At 36.4% G+C, this 22,925-nt stretch overlaps 1 pseudogene; it reads left to right on the forward strand.

Moving 5' to 3' along the window:
- Nucleotides 1-8,188: 8,188 nt before the first annotated feature.
- Nucleotides 8,189-10,381, forward strand: LOC147530736 (silicon efflux transporter LSI2-like; annotated as a pseudogene).
- The last annotated feature ends 12,544 nt before the right edge of the window (nt 10,382-22,925 follow it).

Below are 22,925 nucleotides of genomic sequence, written 5' to 3' on the forward strand. Positions count from 1 at the left end.
CACGCTACAACCCCACGGGTCATGATCCGGTTACACCACCTCTACAACACCGCCGTCCACATGAACCCGAGTCGACCATCAACATACCTCTACAACCCGACAACACCACACACTCACGTCACCGAGACCCATTAAACCGAAACCGAGAACACAACTTCACCCATTCACAAACCCGAGACCCTACCACTCCTATCAACCGTCCAATCATCATACCCCAACGACCCCCCTTGGTGGTCCAACCAACACAAACCGAACGTGAACACCACACTACACCAACGGACATCGAATATCCAAACCCTAGTTCATCGTACCGTATTCGAATGGAAGTACCATCATATGATGGTTCGATTAATATTGAGGATTTCTTAGATTACGTCTCACGACTCGAGATTTTTTTTGATGTTATGCAAGTTGAAGGTCCTGAACAGGTACGTTGTGTAACTGGTTATTTATCTAAAACTGCTCTTACTTGGTGGAAACAGGAATCTGAAAATCGTCGTTTATTAAACCTTCCACCTATTTCTTCTTGGTTAGAATTGAAACCATTAATGTTCTCTCGTTTCCTCCCTCCGGATTATGAGAACTAATTATGTGTTGATTATTTACGTTGCCGCCAAGGAAGACGTTCAGTGGAGGAATATGCTTCAGAATTCCAAAGACTAATTACGAGACTTAATCTCCCAGATTCAGAATCAATGAAAGTAGAGAAATTCAAGGACAGACTTCGGAATGATATTAAAGATTTGGTTAATTTAAGATCTTTTACTTCGGTTTCTGAATGTATTAGTGTAGCCCGATCTTTTGAATCAGATTCACGTTCTATTTTCCGAGGACACAGTACGAGAAGTCAAGCAGTTCGAACTGTACCGGATGAATTAGATCAATCCAAACAGGCGGAGGACGGTTCTAAATCACTGTCAGATAATCCTTATAAAAAACCTCCACCAGTTAAGTGTTATCGTTGCTTTGAAACAGGCCACTATTCTAATGCTTGCCCCTCTCGCGGTAAAGCAAATATTGTAGAAAAGAAATCAGATTCAGATTCGGATGAAGATCAATTGGAACGAATTAACACTATTCCAGACAACGGTGACCGGGTTATGTTACTTACTAGGAGAGTTCTTTTCACACCGTTAAAAAGGAATTTATCTCAACGAAAGAATTTGTTCGTTACACGGGGAACAGTACTGAATAAAGTGTGTACTATAGTAATTGACAATGGTTGTGTAGAAAATTTAATTTCTACAAAACTTGTTAATTTCTTGGGTATTCCTACAATGATTAAGTCAAACCCGTATAAGACCGCTTGGATTCAATCGGGTACTACTACTCGGGTTGATCGCATGTGTACTATTAATCTTTCTATTGGTTCTTCTTATTTGTCTACAGTTAATTGTGATGTCACCGATATGGATTTATGCCACATCATATTAGGACGACCATGGCAATCTGATGTTGATGCCACTTACCGTGGTCGTTTGAATGTTTATGAATTTCCATGGAAGAAGAAGATGGTGACGTTATTGCCAATTGAGGATGGATCGGAGGAACTACATTTTCTTCACAAACGGTTCGGGACGAACCTCTTGAAGGAAGGGGGTGCTGATGCAGGGGCACCCGGCGTGGAGACTTTTTCCATGACCGAACCCGGTCATGGACCAACCGGCCAGAGAGAGTAGATTTAGGAAGTCCGTATTTTAGTATGATTATTAGATAAATTAGGTTTAGATAATTATGCTATTTTAATATTTCAATAATTGGAAAGGTCCAGATTTGAGTCTAGTTATTTAGGCAGTTGCAGTATTTTAATTATTTAGGAAAGTCTAATTCAAGTCTATCTAGGAAGGTCCAGAATCCTATAAAAGGATATCTAGTTTGTCTATTATTCTCAGATTGAGAGAAAAACCCCATTGAAGTTTTAATCAAGTTTATTATTTAGAGTTATTTGATCTTTATTTTCATCGTTCTTATTTAATTATTCATCTCTTTTAATTCCGCTGCGTTTCTACATCAGAGCCTTAGGCTCATCCTTAGGTCAAATTCTGACCCCTCAATGGAGCTCTACTAGTTTTACTCTCGCTGACTCCGCTCCACGTCACAAGAATGGAAAATCAGCACAGAGGCTTCAACCCCATTCCCTTAGACGTCTCGAGAACTAGTCTCCTCGTTAAGCCTTTAGTAAGTGGGTCTGCCAGATTCTGTTCTGACCTCACATAATCCAAGGCTATTACACCATTTTTCAGCATATGCTTAACTGCAACATGCCTTATCCTGATGTGTCTCTTCTTGCCATTGAACACATTATTCTTTGCAACTGCAATGGCAGCCTGTGAGTCACAATGAAGGGAAATTGGTGTAGTTTCCCTTCCCCATTGTGGTGTGTCTCCCAAGAGACTCCTCAACCACTCTGCTTCCTGACTTGCCAGTTCAAGAGCGATAAACTCAGACTCCATAGTGGAACGTGCTATGCATGTCTGTTTGGAAGACTTCCATGATACAGCACCTCCACCCAACACAAAAACATAACCACTAGTTGAACTGACTTCATCATTGTCAGTGACCCAGTTAGCATCACAGTAGCCTTCCAGCACTGCTGGGAACTTTCCATAATGCAAGCCTAGATCAATTGTGCCTCTTAAATACTTAAGCAGGCGATGAAGTGCTCTCCAGTGTTCCTCACTAGGGTTATGTGTGTATCTACTGAGTCTATTTACTGCGAAAGCAATGTCAGGTCTGGTGTGATTCATCAGAAACATCACACTTCCTATGATCTTAGCATACTCAGATTGTGAGACACCTGGTCTTTCATACTTCATTAGAGTTGTGCTAGGGTCATAGGGGGTTCTCACAGGATTCACATAATAGGAGTTGAACTTTCTCAGTATCTGTTCAACATAATGAGGTTTGACTTAGAGAGATGCCATCTCGAGTTCTCTTGATTTTGACCCCTAATATGACATCTGCCTCTCCTAAGTCCTTCATCTCAAACTTAGATGACAGAAAGGTTTTTACCTCATTCACATCATCTTCGTTGGCACCAAAGATGACCATGTCATCAACATACAAACATATGATGACATATCCAGACGTACACTGTTTAGAATATACACATGAGTCTGATTATTCACAGTGAAGTCATTGCTCAACATGGTATCATCGAATTTCTCATACCATTTCTTGGGTGCCTGTTTTAGACCATAGAGGGACTTCTTCAGTCTACATACCTTGCTCTCCTAACCAGAGATTACGAATTCCTCTAGTTGAGACATATAAATCTCCTCATCTAGATCTCCATTCAGGAAGGCCGTTTTAACATCCATTTGATGTATTACCAGGTCATGCATGGCAGCCAACGCGATAAGAGACCTAATTGTGGCGATTTTAGTCACGGGGGAGTAGGTGTCAAAGTAGTCAAGTCCCTCTCTCTGTGTAAAGCCTCTGATCACCAGTCTGGCTTTATACTTATCTATGGTCCCATCTGGCCTAATCTTTTTCTTAAAGATCCACTTACTGCTAATGGGTTTACACCCTTTAGGTAAGTCAGCCAGCTCCCACGTATGATTGACTAGGATAGAGTCTAGCTCACTTTTTATGGCCTCTTTCCATAAGCTTGCATCTACTGAAGTTATGGCTTCATGATAAGTCTTTGGATCAGTCTCAATTAAGAAACTAGATACAAATTGATCGTTAAGCCAGTCTACACCTTCAGATAGAAAAGCAGTAATGAAATCGGGACCAAAAGTTTTCTCTATCCTACGTCTCTTACTTTTCCTAAATTGTGTTCCATCTTCTACACTATCAGTGGTAGAGCTAGATGGGAGCATACTGTTAGGCACTTCTTCATTTGTGGGTAAGTAAGTAAGTGACGAATCATTCATGGAGATATTTTCAACAGGTAGTTTCAAAGGAAACTCATGTTCAAAGAATTCAGCATCTCTAGATTTTGTTATTGTTTCATCTTCCAATAACATGAATCTATATGCTGCACTATTTTGAGCATAACCAATAAATACAGAATCAACTGTCTTTGGTCCGACACTGACTTTCCTAAAGTCAGGTATACCCACTTTGGCCAGACACCCCCACACTCTTAGAAATTTTAGATTAGGTGCATAGCCTTTCCATAATTCGTAAGGTGTTTTGTCTAGCCCTTTGTGAGGTACTCTGTTGAGTATGTGGCAGGCAGATAAGATCGCCTCCCCCCACAGTTCATCGGGTAAGCCTGAGCTTAGAAGCATGGCGTTCATCATGTTTTTGAGTGTTCTATTTTTCCTCTCAGCAACACCATTCTGTTGTGGCGTATAAGGAGCACTAAATTCATGGATGATTCCATGTTTTTCACAGAAGGATTTAAGGGTGTTAGAGTTATACTCTCCTCCCCTGTCAGACCTAAACCTCTTTATTTTTCTGTCTAGTTGGTTTTCTATTTCAGCCTTATAATTCAGAAAAGCTTCTTCAGCTTCATCCTTAGACTTCAGGAGGTAAACTTTCGTGTACCTAGAGTAGTCATCTATGTAGGTAATGTAGTATCTCAGACCTCCTCTGCTAGCTAGGTTTCTGAAGTCAGCTAAGTCTGAGTGTACTAGTTGTAGTTCTAATTGTGACATTCTTAAAGGACAGTTTCGCATGTTTAGCTTCTACACATATGGGACATCTAGTGTGATCATCAAGATCGTCTGCACTGATGATTCCATTCTCTTTAAGTTTCTTAATAGAAGCGTAATTAACGTGTCCTAATCTACCATGTCATAAATTACAAGACTCAACGGTATAATCAGAACTAGAAGTATTATTAATTTCTGAATCGACGTTCACTACAAAAATCCCCCCACTCAAATATCCCTTCCCGACAAAGACCCCACTCTTAGAAATTACATTTTATTAGACTCAAAAACTAATTTTAAACCAGCTTTGTTGAGAAAAGATCCCGAGATCAGATTCCTTCTTAGGGTGGGCACGTAGAGAACATCGTTTAGAGATAGATTCTTTCCAGAGGTGAGTTTCAGAAGAACCTTTCCTTTGCCCGTGATTCCAGCTTTTGCAGAGATGCCCATGTAGACGCTGGATCCATCGTTCATCTCTTGGAAGGTTTGAAACATCTCTCTGTTTGCACACATATGCTTGGAAGATCCTGTGTCTAGCACCCATTCATGTTTGGTTTCCACCAAACAAGTCTCGGCTACTGCAGCAATGATCTCTTCAGGTTCAACAATATTCAGTACAACAACGTTTGAGCGTTGGTCCTTCTTGTGGTTGCACTGGTATGCCTTATGTCCTGATTTTCCACAGACATAGCAGAGACCTTTCGATTTCTGGATCTTCGAGTTGGACTTGACTCCTCCAGTCTTACTCTTTCCAGACTTCTGAAGGGGATTGTACTAGGGTATCTCATACACCTAATTGTCTAGTGTTGGTAGCGGAATCTCAAACATCTATATGTTTAACACTAGTTTCCAGGATCTATACATGAACATACCAATGAACTAGATTGGAAAGATGATTACCTCTTAATCGCTTGCCCACGAACTAAATCCCGACCAGTATTCGGAAGATAAGAGCTCCAAGTGTAGCTCCTCTACTTGAGACACCGAGTAATGACTTGAACTCCCTCCTTTCAGTCAGCTAGGACCTTCTTGAAGGTTGAGATGAAGAACTCCTTCTTCTTGACTAGATACTTGAGAAAACTCCTTTTTTCTCTCTCTCTCTAAGATGTATATTCTGAAACTCTTTCAGACACTCTGAGAAAATTTTCAACTCCTTGAAAATTGTCTCTTCCTTTAGGTTGTATAATTAGGTATATATAGAAATCCCTAGAAGAGGTATTAGACTCAAACTAGGATTCCATAAACCTAATTATAAGGCAACACCCAAAATACCCTCCTTTGGGTCACTTAAAGTGGCCGGCCAACATAGCCCTTTATGGGCTTCCTTGGTCGGCCCACTTAGGGCCTAGCCGGCCATCACATGGCCGGCCCTATTGCCTAGGTCGGCCATCACATGGCCGGCCTTCCTAAAGCCTTTCCGGGCCTCCCTTTTGGGCCCGGACATCTTTATCTCTTCGGACTTCTCCGAATCTTTCAGGACTTACCAATAATGGATCCAATCCACTTATTTGCCATTATCCATCTAGTAAATTCTCTCCGTTAAAATCACTACTCTGATGTGTAACCCTTGTAGGATCCGGTCTATGTTAGCCGCGAATCAACTCTTGATTCGACGATCGTAGTTGGCTTCTAGCTAAGCATTACGACCCCTAATTAAACCGGACTAATGATCTTCCGAGTAAGGTCATTAAAATCCTATTCGCCAAATTGTACGCATTGCATCCTTGGTCGAAGGACACTCCTTCGGAAGGATACCATTCCTTCAGACTTTAGGCATTATATCCTTCAACTTCTTCTTCTTCTTATTAGTTTTTACCTGTCTTTGTTTCCAGAGGGAACATATTCAACCAAGTTAGCAGTAGGGAATTCAAAGAGAGGTTAGCAAACTTATCCTTGAGGTGATTTGCCTCTTCAGTCCTCATGTGACTGATCAGCTCCTAAAGAGACATGTCCTTCTTCTTGTGCTTCAGATGGTTTCTGTAGTCACTCCAGGATTGAGGAAACTTTTTCAGCAGAACATTGGCTTGAAGGATTTCACACATCTTCATGCCTTCAGCAAGTATTTCAGCAACCAGGTTCTCATAGACATGAACCTGCTCCATGATTGAAGAGTCATCGTTGATTTGGAGCTGTAACCACTTTCCCACGATGTACTTCTTCCTTCCAGCATTGTCAGCTCCATATTTCTTTTGAAGGGTATCCCAGATATCCTTAGCAGATTTGTAGGTTACAAACAAGTTGAATAACTTGTTGTCCATATGATTCAGCTGATGTCCTCGAACGATTTTGTTGTTTGACAACATCATCATTCGAAGTAGATGACCTATCCTTAACAGGGGTAATATCGATGTCGATTGAAGAACCAGTGGATAAATCTTCGAACATAATATAATCAACTTCGAGTTGTTCGAAGAAGATAAGCAGCTTGTGTGACCACCTCTTGTAGTTAGTTCCATCAAGAGGGATCATCTTTGACATATCAGGTAGGGTTTTGAGATTAACAGCAGCCATTGATCAGAAAATCACTTTCAAATTGTTGAAAATATGGGGTAGATCAATGGAACTGTCGGGTAGAAAATAACTTATTCACTGTGTCGTGGTATGGAGGTCACACTGCCTTGAAAGTGATTTCGGAGTAACCGGGGTGCTAATTACTTGATTCCGATCACTCCCCATGGATTGACCACAGCTTACTTCCTCTGTCTGCACTAACAGAGATAGTAATGGAGATAACGGAACTCGAAAAACTTAAACAGTCAGAAAGAGGAAGATAGTCGAAATTGAGTTGTGTGTGTTTCTCTCTTGATTTCGGCCAGTATATATAGCCTCTGAGAAAACCCTAACCGCCTAGGAAGCGTGGTAGAGAAGTTAAGGGAATGGGAGATAAACTCGGAAACTGATTAACCCTACGAGATCAGTTACAGATATACTCAAATACTGATTAAGTTAATCCCACGACTTAGTCAAATTCCGAGTTTAAGCAAAACTACTCTTCGTGGCAAAAGAGTCTTTTCACTATTAGCTCCCGAGCACCCGAGCTCACGGGCTCACGGGCCACGACCCAAAGGCCCATAAGCCCAAATAGCCCAAATAGCCAAAGAGTTCAAATTAGTTAAAAGCCCAAATGCCTCACGTGTGTGCGGCGCGTGTGGGAGCCTTCTCTACACCACCATGTGCTTTACAATGAGTTGTCAAGCAACTTATTATGAGACACCTTTAGTTTCACTAGTTGAGAGATGTGGGACATTAATTGTCTAGAGAAAGAAAGCTTTGAATGTCATCTTCCTTCTAGAGGTGGACCCCACCCATGTGCTAATTAGAAGACAAATAGTTTTGACTAGTAGTGAGTGGGTGAGGCTCACTCTCAATTAATTATTAGATGGTAATGGGTCCAACCATTGTATAAACCCAACATCCATCAGGTTACATTCCAAACTGTTGAGATTATAGAACCTGTCACCCTCGTCAAATCTATAAAACAGAACCAAGTAAGGTTTGAAATCAAAACCTGTATATCTAAATTTTCTTTTGTAAAAGAGAAGGAATTGGTAAACTTTGTGAATTTTAGAGTAAAGTAAATGGTCATGGCTCCAACTGTAAAAGTAGTTCTAGGCTCAACTGTAAAAATTTCTACCTGGAAAAAGCCGATCGATATGTTCAAGTACTTGGGTAAGTTGTTAACGTGGAAAAGCTTGGGTCCTAAAGATTTACTTTGTCTTACTTTGTTTCATTTCTGCTATTTCGAGTGTTTTATTCACAAATGATACTTGTTGTGTCGTTCTTACGGAATTTGTTTTGAAGATTGCAAGACGAAACAATCTTCCACCTCGTCCGTCATTACTAGCCTTGGCGTCTAGTTAAAAAATTGGGTTGGGTCTTCCGCTACTCCAATCAGTAATCCACAGAATTTAGTTATAACAGTTCTGAGCAAGATTTTTTTTCGGTAAATTCTTATTGGGTATTCTCCCTGCAATGCTTGTTTGTGTAGTTGTGAATACCATTTTTACTTCTATGCATGTTTTGGAGACTATTATCTGTTGAAAAGGATGAAGAAGACGCATCCCTATTGGAAATTAAATATGTCAAGGAAGATGTGAGTCCTCATTGTTTCTCACCTACCACATTATCACACGTCACATCTTTAAATTCTCCCGAAGGAAACCTCACATTGGTTAGAGAAGTGATAAGCAGATCATCAATAGCACTTGGCGGAATCTAGGCATATGGAAATTAGAAAGCGAATAAATTTGAGCAGTGAGATCAATTCACAGCTAAGAGCCTCAATTGGTGCAGATACTGAGTCTGGAAGAGTTTCAAACACATCAAAAGAGGATGGTAGAACGGATTCTTCTCATCGTGGGGAAAACTTGCATCTACGATTAGAAGGGGCGGGAGTAGTGAAGGAAGGACCAAAAATCTAATCGTTAATCATTCTCTCAATGTTCCATCTACTTTGCAAACATTGGATGAGAAGGAGATTCTTATTATGAGATGGGAGAGATTATTATGGAAGACATCAGTTTACATTGTTATTGTCGGAATGCTACTCGCTCTTCTCATGGGTCTAAACATGTCATGGACAGCATTAACTGCTTCCCTCGCTCTTGTGGTTCTTGATTTTAAAGATGTCGGAGCAAGCCTTGACAAGGTAACATTTTCAAACATAAACCTCCCTTACTCCGTTTGCACCAAAAGAATATTTGTCGATCTGTCTACCTATCTACATGTATGTGTGTGAATGTTTATATAAGAAACGTAGTAGATTGTTGGTTTCAATTCGTTCTCCATATCATAATAGAGATACAACTATGAATTGTCTGTAGCCATTAATCAGGTTTCGTATTCTTCTTGCTGTTTTTCTGTGGAATGTTTATCACGAGTGATGGCTTCAACAGAACAGGGATTCCAAACACTATTTAGGATTTTATGGAGCCACATGCACGAATTGATCACGTCAGTGGAATTGTAGTGCTTTCTCTTGTTGTACTTGTCCTCTCAAATGTGGCTTCAAATGTACCTACTGGTTAGTAATTCTAATCATCATTCTTGCTCTATTGTCAATATAAATGGTTTCGTTAGTTATTAGCCCATTTAAGAATGATTAACGAGCTTAAGATGTCAATAACGTATTTAATACGTAGGCAAGTGTACATTGTGAACTACTCAAAGTTGCACAAAAGAACATCATTAATTCGAACAGAAAAAGAACAAAAATTTTGATTTGAACTATATTAATTTTCTTCCTATTAGTTGCAGGCCTTTGCCTCTAATAGGTTTGAGATCACAATTGTCCCACCATCTGTTGTTATTGTGCTTGAAAGCTACTATATGTCGTTGTAGGTAAGAGTTCTAAGACTTGAAACAAGTCTAGATTCACCATTTTTAGTGCTCCACTCGTCACCCCCAACACTACTTCAAGTTGTAAATGTAATACTTGCTTCTGGTCACCACAATTGAACTATTTTGTTCTTTCCGTTGAATTAATAGAATGCTAATGTTTTGTACCGTTTCTTGAATTAATAGAATGCCAGAGTTGCGGCCTGGTCGGGGCGATATCTGTGTCAGAGGAAAAGAAAGCATGGCTAATATTGGCTTGGGTAAGTACAGTTGCAGGAAATTTATCACTCTTAGGATCAGCTACAAACTTGATAGTGTGTGAGCAAGCTCGGCCAGCTCAGTTATTTGGTTACAATCTTTCTTTTTGGAGCCATCTTCAGTTTGGACTTCCCTCTACTCTTATTGTCACTGCAATTGGTTTGTTAATGATAAGGGGTTGATACTTATGGATTTAGAATTTAGGGTTAGTGGAGAAGTAGCTTAGCTATTCCTTTTATTGTTATTTTATAGTTTGTATTTTTGCGTATATGAAAAATCAAATGAATTTGAATAATTTATTCGGTAGCATGGACAGTTTATTGGGTAAATCTCAAATATCTTCAAACTAACATTACTCGGTGAATTTGAATAAGTTTAGATATTCATTGTAAAATTAATTCTCACACTTCCAGTTGAATTGACAACAAACTTTTTATTTTTTTGAATTATTTAGCGTGCCTCGAACTCTTGACCTCAAAGGTGGAAGACTATACATTTTACTACTCTAACCAAGGGTTGTTGGCGAAGTGACTACAAACTTAATAGTAGTAACCACTTTTAGATGAGGTAAGCGATGAAGTTTAAGATAGTATGTCTCTCCGTACTTTTGGAGTCAACTTATATCTTTAAAGTCTTATTAGTTTGGAACCATATAATATACCTACCTAGGTCCCATGACTCCCACCTATGTGCTTATCGCATTCGAAACCACTTTTTTTGTTGTTGACAGATTCAAAGCCACTTTTAGGAATCATTTTAGGAGAACTACTCACATTTCACTTGTGTGAATTCTAAATTATTTATATCTTTCGTTCCAATTTCCATCACTACTTCCCAAATCAACTTCTCTCTTCTTTTGAAAAAAAAATCAATTTCTCTCTCATCCCCTCCACCATTTCCTTACAAACTCATCCTCATCAGCCAAAATGTTATACAATTCAAGAATCCCAAAACTTCCAAGATTTATTCTCCATTTACTTTTCATCTTGAATATAATCAACAGATTCATCTTCTTCATCTTAAGAAAGATGGATCTGATTTCATTTTCAGATTCAGATTCAAAAGAAATTGGTAACACCCTCCAATTACCAGTACCACCCTATCAGCAATCTCATTTAGGAGCTGCTGATTCCATAAAGAATATTACCTATTATGAAATTTGAAGAATTATTAGTAACTCATGAGCATCAAGAGAGTTGTGGTATTTGTTTATGTGAATATAAAGGAAAAGATTAGACAATTGATTGATTGTCCTCATATTCTCCATGAGAGTTGTTCACACATGAGACTTTGGGACAATATTGTTCAATTTTTGCCCTTGTTAAGTGTTTTTTTAGTGAAGCTCATTTTAGGACGTTTGTCTTTTCACTTACCCAATGAAAAGAATTATAAGTGAAAAATAGTGAGTATTATTAGAGTAAAAAAAAAAGTGATTTTCACTTATTAAGTGAAAATCACTTGTAAGTGGGGTCAAAGTAAGTGCAAAAAAGTAAGCTCCAATTTGGAGCTTATTTTTCTACACTTACTTTCTAAGTGCTAAAAAAGATATTTTTACCCCTACCGAATATAATAATTACCAATATAATTATAACTAAACAAAAAAACTTAAACAATTGATAAGTAAAATTTTTTTTATGACTTTATCAATGACCCTTTTCCTTCTTTACTCATCCTTCACCTAAGTTTTTCTCTTAAATTTTTTCACATCTCTTCCTTCATTAATCACGGAATCACCCAAACTCCATCATGCAACGTAAGTTCTTTTTTCCTTCATAATTTTTAATTACTTGAGGTTAATATTTTCAACATAAAATATTCATAAGTCGTAATTTTCTTGTATCCAAACTCGCGAGCATAATGAATTAGTATGAAATGCTAATATGTAAATACTTTAAGGTCAAAATAGACAATTTTTCATTTTTATGACATTTAAAATTAATATAAAAACAAAAATCAAACACTTAGAAGTGATAGAAAACAAACGCCATATCACTTACGAGTGATATCACTTACTAAGTGATTATCACTTAGTAAGTGGTAGCACTTGTAAGTGCTAAAAAATCAAACACTTAGTCGGGAGTTGTTTAAAATCTCATCCCTTAAGAATGCTCATTTTATGAAGAAAAAAATAGGGATAAAACCATCACTTTGGAGGGCCAACCCTCCCACTAAAACATACTCTTAACAGTTTCAAACTTTCAATCTTTCATCATCAAACCTGTACGTCCTAATCGAACTAATGAAACTCTGGTTTATCTCAAAAGAAAATTCAATTTCAATATTTCATCATCAAACCTATACTTCCTAATCGAGCCATGGTCTTTCTTCTCTACCTAATACGTGTTGTAGCACTTGTTATACTAATGTTAGACTAAAAGCTTAATTTCGTCTAACTACAAAAACATGATAAATGCATTAATAATATAAATGTATATAAAGAGTAAGAGAAGACACCATCTTGAGCTTTGATTTATCAAAATATGAAAATTATATGTGGGAAAAAAACCTATTTAGATAGGCCATTATGATCGACCCTATTGCACCATTAATTCAATTTAAAGATGTTTATCTAAGGGTTTAAAGTCTTGACTTCTAAGATAGAAGACTAAACCTCTTGCAACTTCAACTAGTGGGTGTTGCCGATTTAAAGATGTTCCTACATTAACCTAACTTGTTTAGCAAGTAACAACCCAAATAAATAGCCCCCCAACTTTTTGACGGGTTACCTGCCTAGCCTCCTTTCTAGAATTTTGAGTAATGCCTAGTTTATCATAAATATTAACATGGAAAATTAATATTAGTATTGACAAGATAAATGAATCACTTATCAATGTTAAACAAGAATAACTAGTTGCAAGCTGAATGAAACCCAACCAACCTTTTGTTCCAACATAACTAATATGGTTACTACAAAACATTGATCTTTGAGATACATCATTATGTACATCTTATGTTCCAAAATAACTAATATGTAGTATCTTTCATTGCGAAGTTTTTTTTTTTTTTTTATGAGATGTTTCATAACGAAGTTAGGGAACCCTTACTCTCACAAAAACATAACAAGACACAAAATTTATAAAAACAAGAGGGCATTGTTAGAGAGAAAAGCAACAGACGAGATCAGAAAGTGTTTTTAAAGGTGAACAACCCTCACCCTCATAGGTTTTCTTAAAACTCATAGCAAACTTAGTCTGCTTGGAATCCTTAGATACCTTCACATATATATAGTACCAGAAGTACAAACCTAGTAAATATTAAGACATACTTGAGCTGCTACTAAAAGAATCCTAGTCTTCTTTGTTCGGTCCTCAACCACTCTTCCCTGATCAGCTCTTGAATAATCTGATCTTCCTTCAACATCTCTTCTTCCCTCAGACGCTTTTCTTCCCTCAACCGCTCTTCTTCCATCGGTGATAGTTTTGGTTTTGGTGGTGGTATTGGTAGTGAAGGTATCTCTTTCAGCACTATTGCTTTTACGTTTTCATGCACATCCTCCCATCATTTCCAATCACCATGATTGATGTCATCTCCGAGTGGAGGTATATATACCACATTCTGAACTGGCTCACATTCTGCAGGTATATGTATCGTACAACGACTTAAAGTACCTTTGCAGCCAAACCCAGGGAACGATTTAATAGGATCACCGCCTATGCGTATATAAAGATCAAAAGCCTTTTGAGCAAGCCTCTGACCATCAATCTGTGGTACATACTCTGGTGGACGCAATATCTTAGGACGTTTTGGAGTACATGTTATTTCCCATGTCGTGTGATCAGAAAAAAAAAATCAATATTAGGTGGTGGGACATTAGGTAAATCAAACTTGGGTAATACTTCCTCGTCATAAACGTCAAGGTAACCTACTTTGATGCCAAACATATAAAGTCTATATTCTTTTTGATATCGTTGTGCCACACTTGCAAGTTGAAGAGCCTCGAGAAATTCTTCCCGTCCAATGACAACTCCCTCTTCCTCTGGCTTCTTTCGATTAACCACCAACCATATCTACACATATGTTCAAACTAGGGTTAGAAACTGCTCCAAGTACCAACCAAACTAATAAAATAAAACATTGATAATATTACTATGTGTCTAATTGATTCTAGATAAAACAGGATTGAAGCAGTGTATAAAATGTTGATGATCTATTTTAATGTCTGAATCTGAATCTGACTTCAATTTAGGTGTAACATTTGAGTTTTTTTCTTCTTCAAGTATATAATATAATTACTTATTCTAAAATCTTACTTGATTAGACTTACAAAGTATTTATTTACATGAAGAATAAAAATTAGAGATAAAATTGAGTCAGATAGCAAACCCTAAACAATAAAGACAACTACCTGATCGACAGTGTGCTTTGGAAGATTAGAAGCTTGCAAGAACAGACAGTAGTCCTTATAATCGATGAAACCATGGTCGCTATTTTGAAAAGCTAGCCTCACGAACTCTTCAAAGACATTTACCTCCTCCCATGGCCATCGTGCCATTGCAACTCCTTTGTCCTGTTGGTTGGTTTTCTGAGAGATCCTTCTAAGGGTATCGGATTTTTTGCCTAGTGAAATAGAGAAACAGAGTTTAAGTAGGATTTGTGTTTCCAAAAAAGGTGGGTAACTAAAAAAAATAAATTTAAGAAAATTTCCCAAATTTATTTATTTTTCGCAATTAGAAAGTTACCCAATCTAGAGAGCTGAAGACCAGGAAAATAAAAGGTAGGTAGTTTACCTTAGGGACGGTATGCTTTGGCCCATCAAATCGAATGTGACAAAATTTTATTGTTATATTCGGATACCCTCATTTTTTTGTATGATTATTTTTTGTTTCATTTTCCTTCAATTAGTTATTATTTTATTGAGAGATAGAGATTTTAATTTCTTTTTTTAAACCTTAAAATTTATTTTGTTTCTTTTTTTTTCTTAAATTGGTTATTTTATTTCTAAGAAAGATACTGTTATTATTTTTTAAATAGGTAACTTTATCTCTACGAAGGACTATATTTTCAATTTTGAGAAGGACTTCTAGACAATATCCTTTATTGAAAATAAATAGCCCCCCAACTTTTTGACGGGTTACCTGCCTAGCCTCCTTTCTAGAATTTTGAGTAATGCCTAGTTTATCATAAATATTAACATGGAAAATTAATATTAGTATTGACAAGATAAATGAATCACTTATCAATGTTAAACAAGAATAACTAGTTGCAAGCTGAATGAAACCCAACCAACCTTTTGTTCCAACATAACTAATATGGTTACTACAAAACATTGATCTTTGAGATACATCATTATGTACATCTTATGTTCCAAAATAACTAATATGTAGTATCTTTCATTGCGAAGTTTTTTTTTTTTTTTATGAGATGTTTCATAACGAAGTTAGGGAACCCTTACTCTCACAAAAACATAACAAGACACAAAATTTATAAAAACAAGAGGGCATTGTTAGAGAGAAAAGCAACAGACGAGATCAGAAAGTGTTTTTAAAGGTGAACAACCCTCACCCTCATAGGTTTTCTTAAAACTCATAGCAAACTTAGTCTGCTTGGAATCCTTAGATACCTTCACATATATATAGTACCAGAAGTACAAACCTAGTAAATATTAAGACATACTTGAGCTGCTACTAAAAGAATCCTAGTCTTCTTTGTTCGGTCCTCAACCACTCTTCCCTGATCAGCTCTTGAATAATCTGATCTTCCTTCAACATCTCTTCTTCCCTCAGACGCTTTTCTTCCCTCAACCGCTCTTCTTCCATCGGTGATAGTTTTGGTTTTGGTGGTGGTATTGGTAGTGAAGGTATCTCTTTCAGCACTATTGCTTTTACGTTTTCATGCACATCCTCCCATCATTTCCAATCACCATGATTGATGTCATCTCCGAGTGGAGGTATATATACCACATTCTGAACTGGCTCACATTCTGCAGGTATATGTATCGTACAACGACTTAAAGTACCTTTGCAGCCAAACCCAGGGAACGATTTAATAGGATCACCGCCTATGCGTATATAAAGATCAAAAGCCTTTTGAGCAAGCCTCTGACCATCAATCTGTGGTACATACTCTGGTGGACGCAATATCTTAGGACGTTTTGGAGTACATGTTATTTCCCATGTCGTGTGATCAGAAAAAAAAAATCAATATTAGGTGGTGGGACATTAGGTAAATCAAACTTGGGTAATACTTCCTCGTCATAAACGTCAAGGTAACCTCCTTTGATGCCAAACATATAAAGTCTATATTCTTTTTGATATCGTTGTGCCACACTTGCAAGTTGAAGAGCCTCGAGAAATTCTTCCCGTGCAATGACAACTCCCTCTTCCTCTGGCTTCTTTCGATTAACCACCAACCATATCTACACATATGTTCAAATTAGGGTTAGAAACTGCTCCAAGTACCAAACAAACTAATAAAATAAAACTTTGATAATATTACTATGTGTCTAATTGATTCTAGATAAAACAGGATTGAAGCAGTGTATAAAATGTTGATGATCTATTTTAATGTCTGAATCTGAATCTGACTTCAATTTAGGTGTAACATTTGAGTTTTTTTCTTCTTCAAGTATATAATATAATTACTTATTCTAAAATCTTACTTGATTAGACTGACAAAGTATTTATTTACATGAAGAATAAAAATTAGAGATAAAATTGAGTCAGATAGCAAACCCTAAAAAATAAAGACAACTACCTGATCGACAGTGTGCTTTGGAAGATTAGAAGCTTGCAAGAACAGACAGTAGTCCTTATAATCGATGAAACCATGGTCGCTATTTTGAAAAGCTAGCCTCACGAACTCTTCAAAGACATTTAGCTCCTCTCATGGCCATCGTGCCATTGCAACTCCTTTGTCCTGTTGGTTGGTTTTCTGAGAGATCCTTCTAAGGGTATCGGGATTTTTTGCCTAGTGAAATAGAGAAACAGAGTTTAAGTAGGATTTGTGTTTCCAAAAAAGGTGGGTAACTAAAAAAAAAAAATTTAAGAAAGTTTCCCAAATTTATTTATTTTTCGCAATTAGAAAGTTACCCAATCTAGAGAGCTGAAGACCAGGAAAATAAAAGGTAGGTAGTTTACCTTAGGGACGGTATGCTTTGGCCCATCAAATCGAATGTGACAAAATTTTATTGTTATATTCGGATACCCTCATTTTTTTGTATGATTATTTTTTTGTTTCATTTTCCTTCAATTAGTTATTATTTTATTGAGAGATAGATATTTTAATTTCTTTTTTTAAACCTTAAAATTTATTTTGTTTCTTTTTTTCTTAAATTGGTTATTTTATTTCTAAGAAAGATACTGTTATTATTTTTTAAATAGGTAACTTTATCTCTACGAAGGACTATATTTTCAATTTTGAGAAGGACTTCTCGACAATATCCTTTATTGAAAATAAATAGCCCCCCAACTTTTTGACGGGTTACCTGCCTAGCCTCCTTTCTAGAATTTTGAGTAATGCCTAGTTTATCATAAATATTAACATGGAAAATTAATATTAGTATTGACAAGATAAATGAATCACTTATCAATGTTAAACAAGAATAACTAGTTGCAAGCTGAATGAAACCCAACCAACCTTTTGTTCCAACATAACTAATATGGTTACTACAAAACATTGATCTTTGAGATACATCATTATGTACATCTTATGTTCCAAAATAACTAATATGTAGTATCTTTCATTGCGAAGTTTTTTTTTTTTTTTTTTTATGAGATGTTTCATAACGAAGTTAGGGAACCCTTACTCTCACAAAAACATAACAAGACACAAAATTTAATAAAACAAGAGAGCATTGTTAGAGAGAAAAGCAACAGACGAGATCAGAAAGTGTTTTTAAAGGTGAACAACCCTCACCCTCATAGGTTTTCTTAAAACTCATAGCAAACTTAGTCTGCTTGGAATCCTTAGATACCTTCACATATATATAGTACCAGAAGTACAAACCTAGTAAATATTAATACATACTTGAGCTGCTACTAAAAGAATCCTAGTCTTCTTTGTTCGGTCCTCAACCACTCTTCCCTGATCAGCTCTTGAATAATCTGATCTTCCTTCAACATCTCTTCTTCCCTCAGACGCTTTTCTTCCCTCAACCGCTCTTCTTCCATCGGTGATAGTTTTGGTTTTGGTGGTGGTATTGGTAGTGAAGGTATCTCTTTCAGCACTATTGCTTTTACGTTTTCATGCACATCCTCCCAGCATTTCCAATCACCATGATTGATGTCATCTCCGAGTGGAGGTATATATACCACATTCTGAACTGGCTCACATTCTGCAGGTATATGTATCGTACAACGACTTAAAGTACCTTTGCAGCCAAACCCAGGGAACGATTTAATAGGATCACCGCCTATGCGTATATAAAGATCAAAAGCCTTTTGAGCAAGCCTCTGACCATCAATCTGTGGTACATACTCTGGTGGACGCAATATCTTAGGACGTTTTGGAGTACATGTTATTTCCCATGTCGTGTGATCAGAAAAAAAATCAATATTAGGTGGTGGGACATTAGGTAAATCAAACTTGGGTAATACTTCCTCGTCATAAACGTCAAGGTAACCTACTTTGATGCCAAACATATAAAGTCTATATTCTTTTTGATATCGTTGTGCCACACTTGCAAGTTGAAGAGCCTCGAGAAATTCTTCCCGTCCAATGACAACTCCCTCTTCCTCTGGCTTCTTTCGATTAACCACCAACCATATCTACACATATGTTCAAATTAGGGTTAGAAACTGCTCCAAGTACCAACCAAACTAATAAAATAAAACTTTGATAATATTACTATGTGTCTAATTGATTCTAGATAAAACAGGATTGAAGCAGTGTATAAAATGTTGATGATCTATTTTAATGTCTGAATCTGAATCTGACTTCAATTTAGGTGTAACATTTGAGTTTTTTTCTTCTTCAAGTATATAATATAATTACTTATTCTAAAATCTTACTTGTTTAGACTGACAAAGTAATTATTTACATGAAGAATAAAAATTAGAGATAAAATTGAGTCAGATAGCAAACCCTAAAAAATAAAGACAACTACCTGATCGACAGTGTGCTTTGGAAGATTAGAAGCTTGCAAGAACAGACAGTAGTCCTTATAATCGATGAAACCATGGTCGCTATTTTGAAAAGCTAGCCTCACGAACTCTTCAAAGACATTTAGCTCCTCTCATGGCCATCGTGCCATTGCAACTCCTTTGTCCTGTTGGTTGGTTTTCTGAGAGATCCTTCTAAGGGTATCGGGATTTTTTGCCTAGTGAAATAGAGAAACAGAGTTTAAGTAGGATTTGTGTTTCCAAAAAAGGTGGGTAACTAAAAAAAATAAATTTAAGAAAGTTTCCCAAATTTATTTATTTTTCGCAATTAGAAAGTTACCCAATCTAGAGAGCTGAAGACCAGGAAAATAAAAGGTAGGTAGTTTACCTTAGGGACGGTATGCTTTGGCCCATCAAATCGAATGTGACAAAATTTTATTGTTATATTCGGATACCCACATTTTTTTGTATGATAATTTTTTTTTTTTTCATTTTCCTTCAATTAGTTATTATTTTATTGAGAGATAGAGATTTTAATTTCTTTTTTTAAACCTTAAAATTTATTTTGTTTCTTTTTTTTCTTAAATTGGTTATTTTATTTCTAAGAAAGATACTGTTATTATTTTTTAAATAGGTAACTTTATCTCTACGAAGGACTATATTTTCAATTTTGAGAAGGACTTCTAGACAATATCCTTTATTGAAAATAAATAGCCCCCCAACTTTTTGACGGGTTACCTGCCTAGCCTCCTTTCTAGAATTTTGAGTAATGCCTAGTTTATCATAAATATTAATATGGAAAATTAATATTAGTATTGACAAGATAAATGAATCACTTATCAATGTTAAACAAGAATAACTAGTTGCAAGCTGAATGAAACCCAACCAACCTTTTGTTCCAACATAACTAATATGGTTACTACAAAACATTGATCTTTGAGATACATCATTATGTACATCTTATGTTCCAAAATAACTAATATGTAGTATCTTTCATTGCGAAGTTTTTTTTTTTTTTTTATGAGATGTTTCATAACGAAGTTAGGGAACCCTTACTCTCACAAAAACATAACAAGACACAAAATTTATAAAAACAAGAGGGCATTGTTAGAGAGAAAAGCAACAGACGAGATCAGAAAGTGTTTTTAAAGGTGAACAACCCTCACCCTCATAGGTTTTCTTAAAACTCATAGCAAACTTAGTCTGCTTGGAATCCTTAGATACCTTCACATATATATAGTACCAGAAGTACAAACCTAGTAAATATTAAGACATACTTGAGCTGCTACTAAAAGAATCCTAGTCTTCTTTGTTCGGTCCTCAACCACTCTTCCCTGATCAGCTCTTGAATAATCTGATCTTCCTTCAACATCTCTTCTTCCCTCAGACGCTTTTCTTCCCTCAACCGCTCTTCTTCCATCGGTGATAGTTTTGGTTTTGGTGGTGGTATTGGTAGTGAAGGTATCTCTTTCAGCACTATTGCTTTTACGTTTTCATGCACATCCTCCCATCATTTCCAATCACCATGATTGATGTCATCTCCGAGTGGAGGTATATATACCACATTCTGAACTGGCTCACATTCTGCAGGTATATGTATCGTACAACGACTTAAAGTACCTTTGCAGCCAAACCCAGGGAACGATTTAATAGGATCACCGCCTATGCGTATATAAAGATCAAAAGCCTTTTGAGCAAGCCTCTGACCATCAATCTGTGGTACATACTCTGGTGGACGCAATATCTTAGGACGTTTTGGAGTACATGTTATTTCCCATGTCGTGTGATCAGATAAAAAAAAATCAATATTAGGTGGTGGGACATTAGGTAAATCAAACTTGGGTAATACTTCCTCGTCATAAACGTCAAGGTAACCTACTTTGATGCCAAACATATAAAGTCTATATTCTTTTTGATATCGTTGTGACACACTTGCAAGTTGAAGAGCCTCGAGAAATTCTTCCCGTCCAATGACAACTCCCTCTTCCTCTGGCTTCTTTCGATTAACCACCAACCATATCTACACATATGTTCAAACTAGGGTTAGAAACTGCTCCAAGTACCAACCAAACTAATAAAATAAAACTTTGATAATATTACTATGTGTCTAATTGATTCTAGATAAAACAGGATTGAAGCAGTGTATAAAATGTTGATGATCTATTTTAATGTCTGAATCTGAATCTGACTTCAATTTAGGTGTAACATTTGACTTTTTTTCTTCTTCAAGTATATAATATAATTACTTATTCTAAAATCTTACTTGATTAGACTGACAAAGTATTTATTTACATGAAGAATAAAAATTAGAGATAAAATTGAGTCAGATAGCAAACCCTAAACAATAAAGACAACTACCTGATCGACAGTGTGCTTTGGAAGATTAGAAGCTTGCAAGAACAGACAGTAGTCCTTATAATCGATGAAACCATGGTCGCTATTTTGAAAAGCTAGCCTCACGAACTCTTCAAAGACATTTACCTCCTCCCATGGCCATCGTGCCATTGCAACTCCTTTGTCCTGTTGGTTGGTTTTCTGAGAGATCCTTCTAAGGGTATCGGATTTTTTGCCTAGTGAAATAGAGAAACAGAGTTTAAGTAGGATTTGTGTTTCCAAAAAAGGTGGGTAACTAAAAAAAATAAATTTAAGAAAATTTCCCAAATTTATTTATTTTTCGCAATTAGAAAGTTACCCAATCTAGAGAGCTGAAGACCAGGAAAATAAAAGGTAGGTAGTTTACCTTAGGGACGGTATGCTTTGGCCCATCAAATCGAATGTGACAAAATTTTATTGTTATATTCGGATACCCTCATTTTTTTGTATGATTATTTTTTGTTTCATTTTCCTTCAATTAGTTATTATTTTATTGAGAGATAGAGATTTTAATTTCTTTTTTTAAACCTTAAAATTTATTTTGTTTCTTTTTTTTTCTTAAATTGGTTATTTTATTTCTAAGAAAGATACTGTTATTATTTTTTAAATAGGTAACTTTATCTCTACGAAGGACTATATTTTCAATTTTGAGAAGGACTTCTAGACAATATCCTTTATTGAAAATAAATAGCCCCCCAACTTTTTGACGGGTTACCTGCCTAGCCTCCTTTCTAGAATTTTGAGTAATGCCTAGTTTATCATAAATATTAACATGGAAAATTAATATTAGTATTGACAAGATAAATGAATCACTTATCAATGTTAAACAAGAATAACTAGTTGCAAGCTGAATGAAACCCAACCAACCTTTTGTTCCAACATAACTAATATGGTTACTACAAAACATTGATCTTTGAGATACATCATTATGTACATCTTATGTTCCAAAATAACTAATATGTAGTATCTTTCATTGCGAAGTTTTTTTTTTTTTTATGAGATGTTTCATAACGAAGTTAGGGAACCCTTACTCTCACAAAAACATAACAAGACACAAAATTTATAAAAACAAGAGGGCATTGTTAGAGAGAAAAGCAACAGACGAGATCAGAAAGTGTTTTTAAAGGTGAACAACCCTCACCCTCATAGGTTTTCTTAAAACTCATAGCAAACTTAGTCTGCTTGGAATCCTTAGATACCTTCACATATATATAGTACCAGAAGTACAAACCTAGTAAATATTAAGACATACTTGAGCTGCTACTAAAAGAATCCTAGTCTTCTTTGTTCGGTCCTCAACCACTCTTCCCTGATC

Source organism: Eschscholzia californica, unplaced genomic scaffold (genome assembly GCF_041429995.1).
Source record: "Eschscholzia californica isolate CP2 unplaced genomic scaffold, dmEscCali1.0.p SCAF_6, whole genome shotgun sequence".
NCBI lineage: Eukaryota > Viridiplantae > Streptophyta > Magnoliopsida > Ranunculales > Papaveraceae > Eschscholzia > Eschscholzia californica.